This window comes from Nyctibius grandis, chromosome 19 (assembly GCF_013368605.1).
Source record: "Nyctibius grandis isolate bNycGra1 chromosome 19, bNycGra1.pri, whole genome shotgun sequence".
NCBI lineage: Eukaryota > Metazoa > Chordata > Aves > Nyctibiiformes > Nyctibiidae > Nyctibius > Nyctibius grandis.
The window spans coordinates 8535544-8544923 of record NC_090676.1 but is presented as its reverse complement, the minus strand read 5'-3'; positions in this window follow the sequence as shown (position 1 = coordinate 8544923).

Below are 9380 nucleotides of genomic sequence, written 5' to 3'. Positions count from 1 at the left end.
CACCGGCCCTAGATGATACCACTGCTAAAAGCAGACATCGTCAGGAAACAATATACCATGGCACTACATCTGTGAACAGAAGATACCTCTGAGTACCCACAACAAGGCAGTGTCATCATACAAGAGCAACCAACGCCATGAAATGCAACACTGCTGAGCACAGCACCTATTAGATGTGGCCAGGACATAATGACTGAATACTGCAGTACACAGCGTAGCGCAGATAATAATCAGAGTATTATTTCATAAACACACATATATCTATATACACATACATCTGTATACACACACAGAGTATTGTCTGAAGGGAAGAACAGTTTTGCTAGGCACAGAGAAGTGTTTTTCTTTGAAAATTAGATGTTGTAATATAAGATTCTTAGAGACGTTAAAACAACCAGATACTTAAAAGGTGAAATGTCAACAACAAGAGGAGGAAATAAATATAAGCGTCCCAGTTAGGCAATCAGTTCTGTCACTAAGATGGGCTAGGTGAATTACACGCCTGTTTAAAATCATAACTTCAAATGTCCTTACCAACCCCCTTCAGAGCCCAATCACTGTAACTGCTATGCCCAAGGAGTCTGGGATCTTTCCATATACGCATCCTGTTTGTCACAGACGAGATTTAAGAGGCACTCTCGCCAAATGTCTGCTTGTCCAATGCTAGGGAGCTCCCAGCTGCTTTCAGCTCTTGGATTGCTACTGGACCTCTATGTTTAAACCAATATAACTTAATAAACTGATCATAAGCGATGCAGAAATGATACAGGCTTATCTTAACATCTGAGGTATAACTGTATCCAAAGGACATGATGCATTTAGAGCAGATTAAAGAATCCCGGTGTGGATGGAATCAAAACTGACACCTTTCACTTTTGCAAAGAGTTGGATGTAAATGCAGGTAAGGTTTCAACAATGCAAGTGAGGCAAAACCTCACTGTTGCATTAGAGAACTGTAGTTATCCTGCTCCAATCAGTAGCTCAGATTTGCACAAGCTTTTCACTTGGCATTATTATTTTGCCACTGGTCTGTAGGAAATGAAACAGCATTCCCTGTTATGGAAAAGCCCCATCCACAGATGGGCAAGCGCCTATATACATGCAGGAAGCACATATACACAAAAGCAGCTTCCTGCATACTCACATCTATAACACGCAACTTCCACCAAACACTGCCTTACAAAGTCACAGATAAGTGTACAGATACACCCATATTTATTCAGAGCGTATGCACACAAACATATGCATCACACGTGTTTATGCACACGCCTGCATAAACACACTTGCATGCAAGCTTAGACATGCAGCGTTCTCAGAAATGCACATGGGTGCTCACACACATGTGCTTACATGGATACGAGTAAACACCCATGACTTGCTCAAGGCAGCACCATGAGCCTACGGCAGAGCCAAAAAATAAAGATTACAAGGCCAGGAGTTGTCCCCGCAGCTGAAATGACAAGGCCTGTCCTTCAGCCCTTCCCTTCAGAGAGTTTGGATATCTGTGTGTAGGCAGTCACGCTCAGTTAGACACATACATGAGCTTGATCTTGAGCCCAGTCAAACACACACTCTCACTTATCCCATTATGCACTTTTCAGCGGTAAAATGTGCATGCCCTGCCGCCACCCCTCCCTTCTCCTAATCCTTTATTTGCACATAGCTCTTCGTATCAATCTGTTTCATTTTCCAAATAATGCATATTCACTTTTGTTTACAGCCGGGACACTGGGCTTCTTTGAGTCAGTCTCTATAACTGTCTTGGCAAAGCCAGTCTTGTCTTGTTTGTTTGTTTTTGCAGTGACTGAGTGTGTAAGGAATATGGAGGGTGTAGGCGGCTCTACATGTCCCTTCACCTCTTGTGGGTTTTGGCACATTCCTTTCATAAATACTCTCTTTCAAATGCAGGGGACAGGATGCTTTGTTTATATAACCACTGCTTTTTGCTGAGGCTCAAACCATCCCAACACATCTCTCTCCAGAAGGCTCTTTTGAGGAGGTCCATGTTTCTAAGTTACCTGTGACATGGACTCTGGGTAACAGCACACCTTGGAGAGTGTCTGGAAAGGACCTAACCTCAGTCAGAGCTAACTTCAGAAAGATTTACTTTAAGCTGGAATGTGACAGTTTAGCACCTAATTTTCTCCAACTTTCTCTTCACCTCAGCTGTCCCCAAATCTCCAGTGGCTGCTTTAGGAAATGGAAGCTTCCCAGGACCAGCTCTGACTCTGCTGATTCTCATGACCAGTAGACAGTTTCTGTGAAACCATGCTGCTCTGACTGATGGGAGTCTATCCAAGCTGTAAGGAACAAGAAGTCAGCGTAAGCAAGGATATGTTACAAACAGCCTGCTGAGTTAGCTAAAAAGGCTTTATCTATACAAAGAAGTTGAAATGCTTCAGCTAACCCCAGCAATAATATCCCGTTTCTTCTATAATTTTCCTCCTCCAAGACATGGATATAATCCTACCCCTTACTCTGAAAGAGCAGTTTCCAATACCATTAGTTGTATGAGTTATTTCAGTATAACCATTTCACTTTGCATTTTCACACCCATACAACTATGTCTACACGAAGACTCATACATAAACCCATAAACATCACTGAATTAGAGCAGGCGCTCTGCAAAGACCAGACCTAAATTAACTTGCCATGGTAAGTTACACTGATAAAGGCACCTTTACACAAGTGTAAAGAGTTATCTTTGCTTTAGCTGTATAATTATTAACCTAAAAGTGATACAAACAATCAATTTTTTAATTCCTTTCCTCCCTCTTTATGTCTTCTAGGTGTTGCTTTAGCTGAAGCAGTGGGCTGAACGAGTAGAAACAACAGCAGTAAATGACAAGAGCAAGGTGCCACCCCGGTGTGTCACCCACAGCGGACGGTTCTCTTACATGCTCTTGTTACAGACCTACATGCTATAAAAAGCATATATTGGTATTGTTGTGCACACATGATCGTAACACAGCATTTGCTGGCATGCAGTAATTTATCATGAATGTTTCATAACGCTGAGTGGGAAGAAAAAACATTAAATAGTTCTAGGGATTTTTCTAGTACCACATTGCTAGGAAGATCTGCTTCCCATGGCTAAATTATAGACACAGAACAACCACTAACTTAACCACTTGAAGGGAAGTGAGCACACAGCTAGCCAGGCCTAGGAGATGACACCAGTAACACAGGTTGAACGTTGCCTGTCAAACACAGCAACAGACAAGAAGACAATTTTCAAACATTTCAGTGATTGCAAAACCTAAGTCTATCCAGCATAGACTAAGGACATTTCTGCAAACAGGCTGTGGAGGTTTTGATTAAAAAAATAAAAGAGAGAGAAATGGGAACACACTTATGCAATTAAAGAAACAGTAATACAAAACAATTAAAGAAACAGTAATACAAAACAAAGGGCCAAAATTCTAGAAAGACGCATATATTTAAAGCTAAAAGTTAACCTTTTCATTCAATAAACATTGCTCTAACATCTGTTCTGGGATTATATACATCACACACACTCCTAGAATGCCTATACTTTTGGTCCTGCAGAGCTTACAGAACTTCTCAAAGCATTTGCCATCAGAAACAAGGAGACCAAAAAAAGTCAGCATGATTTGGTTGAGTTCATTCAGACACCAATGATCAAGGAGGCCAGAATACCTAAATCCCCTGTGTCAGCCCCATTCACTACATACGGAGCAGCAGTGCATTTGCAGGCTAATTCATCTTTATTTATTTGCTGCATCTTCTAAGATACACACATTTTATTTTTATTCCCCAACTCAGCAACAAGTTGGAATTCCATTCATGATCTAATAGAACCAAGTTTTCAACACCTTGGCTTGCACCTGCTATACCCAAGATTCCCAGATGGGCTGCTATCCGAATAATATGAGGACCGCTTAAAGTCCATCATCAGATAAGTTCAGTTCATAGACTTCATCTAAAAATAAAAAGCACCAATTCTCTGTATAGACAATTCTTCACGGAGAACAACAGACAAACTAAATAAGAACGGATTTCCACTGTGTATTCATACTGCGACAGATGCTGGCAGAGTTGAAAGCAACAGCACCACGTGCATCTTCTGATCTCTGCACCAGACCAATCTTTAGTGTTTAACATCTCTCCTTCTAAAACAGATATCAATGGCATATTTTACTGAAATAACTACTTGCTTATAAATAGCATACTAAGAAGTGCCTCAGCCAGGAAAAAAAATAATCAGTCTTTCCATGTAGAGGAGAGACAGGTGGGTTAAAGTCCTTCAGTGTGTGATGGCTGCTTTCGCAATAACAGATTTTCCTAGTGAAGCCTGCTAAACTCCTAGATCAGTTAAGGAAATTTTTTCTATTATTACTTTTCTCAAATAAAAACTTCCCAGGTCTTCATACACTTAAGACCTATTCCCACTTCCTTTATTCACACCTCAAGTGTAGAAGGACTATGTACATGACCCAACTGAGTCGCATTTGGCCCTAGCCTCTTTTGTTACCAGGATGTCCCCTACCAGTTCCAAGAAAAGGGTCTCAGAACCAGGAATTAGTGAATCCCATAATCTATGAAAGAAAGTGCTAAGAAACTGACTCTAAACTCTCATTCTCAACCTTCCCACTTAGATTGCTCCTCACTCTCCTTGTAAATGGATTGTTCACATGCACCCATGTCCACTTCCATTAATGCATTTAATTTGCAAGCCTCACACATATTCCAGCTGACCATACCTGTATAGCCTTTAAATAATACGCTTAGTGCAATAACACAATCAGATTAAAACCAATAACTGGATTGCAGAGGTTTTAGGCAACCCTGGGGGCAGTGGGAAGGGATGACGAGATTGTTGTGCCAAATGTTTCAACTGGTCAGAGCTGCCTTGGCATGTATTCTGTTATTGCACCTCTTTCTGGAGGGCAGAAGAGGGAGATTATCTGCTGTTTGAGTTTTCCTTTTTGCCAGGGCTGCATCTGACATAAGGACCTTGTTTCAACTATTGTAGCTGGCATTCAGCCTCTGGTGAGCACAACCTCAACTGAAAAGACACACCAGAGGTAGTCTGAATCTTTTCTAATCAAAATAGTTCTATAGCGTCTCCCAGGTGCCACAAGCAGTCTACTGTAATTACAAACATTAACAATTACCAATTTGTAGTAACTGTAAACTTATATATACTTTTTTTTTTTCATAAGAGCTTTTAGCTAAGTCTTATATCCCCACGCAACTGTAATAGCTGAACACTTCAGGAATTCACTTTTGCACTCTGAAAAAGTCCGTTTTACAATAAGTGAAACCACTTTCTTCCATATGTGCAACATACAGGTACATGGTTTAAGACTAAACCCTATGTCCATCTTTCTTTCTGTGCTCATAATAGTCTCTTGTCACATCTCCAATACAGTCACAAACATTCCAATGAGGACAAAACAGAGAAGCTACAACCACAAGAAAAAGGCTGATTTGCACAGTGAGATATTTTGATTACTAAGCAGCTTTAAAAATCTGCTTTAACTTTGGATTCTTTGAGTCCCAACTGGTTATTTGTACTGTTGTCCCCTGCCTGTATTCTTTGACCTTCTGACATACAGTTACTGCAGTCTGTTGCATGTGTCCCCAAGCAGAAAGCAGATTGGATAGAGATTAGATAACATCGTGGTGTATGGGCTGGGTACTTCTTTTTTTCTTACCAGTTTCCTGTTGATAGAATCACACTGATAAGGAGTTTAGTTGGTAGTTGAAGTATGAAACTGCAAAAGGCTGCCTTTTAAAAGACGTGTTCCAACTGGGATGGAGATGCGGTCAAAAGATTGGTGCGTAGCTGTGCTCTGGTGCTCAGACCCACTGACCAGAGTATTACACAGAAGCAATGAGGAGTTAAGGGGGATCAGTGTGGGTGCACGGCACAAAGTTAAGCACTTTCAAACCTGTTTACGAATATGGTTAGAGAAACACCACAGAAACAGAGGAAGCTATCTGAGATATTACTTCACTCTGGCTACATCTTACCACTTTATTTCTGAAAGTTATTGCACCACAGTGCTTTAAAGGAAGATGAGTTAGCAGAACAGTGGGCATTTGTCTCATCTGCTTCAGCACAAAGTCATCCAGGTTGCCTCCAACTATCACAAACAGCTTAAAGTAAGGCAGCTGACTTTGCCCAAAGTGCTGTGCAGCAATGCCACAATCACTCCTGCCAGCTGAGCTCCAGATGCACAAGCTTTGTCAGCCACGTGGGAACAAACAGCTTGCGGGCAGTGATGTTTTATATTGCCACAGTTCTACCTGCTACGACCATGCACAGATCCGAGACCTCCAAGACTCATAATGCTAACATGAGACCCTAGTGAGAGCTGGGTTGGAATAAACCTCAGAACAAACCAGCTGATCACCTACACTTCAGTTTGGAGGCTTTTTATTTTAAATATCTGGACCTCCTAGCTTGAAGAGCTACTGGCTCTACAGAACCTGAAGGCCTATCTTTATCTTTCACTACCTGCAAGAAAAATGAAGAACTAGCCAATGCCTTTGCCGTTAGCGGTTTGTTGGCATCACGGCGTTCTTCAGTTGTAACGATGGAGGCTGTGGTTTCACATCCAGTGGCAGAGGCAACCCACGCCCTCCACCCTCACCCTGCTGCTGGCACAGCTGTGTGTGCAGCTGCGCAGTCGACCAGAACAGCTGAAAAATGCCTTTCAGTTTACCCCATAACCATGGAAAAAGGTGTGCTGATTCAAAACAGGGGCAGGGCAAGAACTGGGACAACTGGCTGTGGGGAGAAAAGTGGTCACTGAAAAAAACTGACATGAATTCACAGCCTGAGAAACCGAGGTTGTCCTGGAAGATCTTGACAGGAAAGCTCAGCAAAGAAAGGGTCAGTCTACACACGCAGCTCCTTCTAAGGCAGAAGGGAGTCGCAGATATGAATTGGGGGCTGTGCAAGCAGTAGTACAATGTAAAGTAGATTTTCTTTGATTAGCCATGGCCTCTAATCTCTCCTGTGCCCCCCTGCAGCGAATTCCAGAGTTCAACAGTCCCCACTGGACTTTCCTGTTAAAGCTCAAATCATTAAAAGTATTTGTTTAGTAAAGGCTAAAGCACTCGGGTCCCAGTGCCTGAGAGCTCTGTGAGGTTAAATGTTGTCAACCTTTTGAATGCCAGCCATATTGCACAGGGTCTCAGCAATTCACTGGTAGAGCTATATGTCAATTTTATCTCTAGGCTTCACCCTTCATTTCAGCTCATTTCAGTAGCTAATGAAACTGCCTGGACAAAATGAGCTAGCGTGGTCCCAAACACAGTTCTGAGCATGTGGCAAAGCCTCTGCCAGAGCTTGCACGCTCAGTGGAGATGTCACAAGCTGGCCTTCTCGGACACCCAAAAAGGGATCTTCAGCTGACTGAAAGCTGGTGAGTTTCATGGCAATGTAGTGTGCAATTCTGTTGTCCAAATCAGGTGTAGCAAAGCTAGAAAAAAATCCTGACCTACCAGGCTCTCCATCAGATAACTTCCTCAAATTTAAAATTTCATGTCTGAAATCATGGATTTACACTGCCCTAGGACCAGGTTTCCTTGTCCTAGCATTTTTTACTGATGATGATGTTTTTGACATGAACCAGCAAACATGGTTTGAATATTGCGAGTCTGATGCACATCAGCTTTGACTCAACACTGTTGCTTAGGGCAGAAGGTGTTCAAAGATGGGAAGGATCAGTTCCCAGAGTGATCCAGGATTCAAATCATCTATAACTTCCAAAAGGATAAATATTTCTCACAGAACACTGCTGGTTACACCCTAAAGAATATTCCTCAACTGGCCTCATTTAAAGTTCAACAGTTAATTCAGTGAAATCGCCATGAATTAGTGGACAAATTCATATTCCTGGAAAAAAAATTGTTACTTTGAATTGAAGCTGAACTGGAACATGATACGGGGCAGCTGGAGAGTCTGCATACCTGCCCTCCAGGAGAAATTGTTGCCTGACCCTCAGAGGAGACAACAAGTGGGAACCAGCAACCAAGCCTCCAGAGCTCAGAGCCCTCGGGGAGTGCTGGTCCCATGCAGCCTGCCTGGAGAGCTGCGGAGGGGTCAGTGTTAAAGACTGCTAAAGAGCCCGAGCCTGGCAGGCTGCTCAGGAGCCAGAGATCTTGAAGATCCCAGCAGGTTATGGGAGATCCGTTAGTCTGGAAGACCTAGCTTGAAACAGTCCCGTGATGGGTTGCATAGAGCTATAGCAGTCACCCCTATTAGACCTCCAGAAGAGGACAGGTGACAGCCCAGAGATCTGAAGAGCTACAGAGATGGGTTCCTGGCTTTCAGCTCTCCGTCTGTCTGCCAGCAGGCTCCCTAGGAGCTGGGCGGGTGAGCTGGAAGGAACTCAAGCAGGTTTTCAAACCTGCCTGGCAGGCAGTGAAAATCCTACCTGGTTTCTGTCAATTTTGCAGAAAATGTCATACTCCTCCAAGCTGAGATCAGCAGGAAATACTTTTCCTTTCCTGTGAATATTTTTGAGATTTCAAAAACTTTCCTGTTATCTACTTGGAAAAAATGTTGATGACTTTCACAAACTGAAAATTGAGGGGAAAAAAAAGGGATAGGTCAACTAAAAACTTTGTTTCAAAAACATTTTCTTAATTATTTTTTTCCAAGACAAAACATTCACTGACACCAATTCTGCACCTCTGAATACTTCCATTTTAAAAATCTGACATATTCAGATTAATAAGATGTCCTGTTAAATAACAATTGTACTCTTATTTTGAATGAATGTCTGCATCATTTAGCTATTACTGAGCACACAGAAAGTTGTAAGAACTGGGGGTTTAGTTCTTAAGCCTATTTGTATCAGTGTTTATGTACAACATCTATGATATTTCCAGCTAAACAACCTTGAAAGCCTAGACCTCACAGAAGTATCAGACCCTGCAGAACATTTCACTGGCACTTAGACCTAACTTGCCTATAACAAGCAATCTCTTACTAAGAATTTCACACTGGCTACTACCTTGAAAAACAGCTAAGAATAATCCACTGAGGTCTCTTTCACCCCAGTGAAGTAGGAAGGCTTTGTTAGTCACAACCAGTTTCCTCCTTCTGTCACTTTGCCAGGTACCTGAAGAGAGGCTGCTCAATTCAAAATCCACACTGCAATGCAGATTAACCTTCCAGTCTCCAGCACGCCAAATCCTCCTGCCTGGCTCCCTTATATATCCCAGATAAGGCAGGGGTCTGGTATTGGAAAGTGCGTACTATGAAACATGCCTCACTGAAGTTTGCAGCGATTTGGCACTCCTGAAAAATCAGGTCAGAAACAGAAATTTTTATTAGATTTAAAGACAAATCCAGGTGGTTACATTTAGACAGTCAGACTCCAGAGAATGTGGTATTA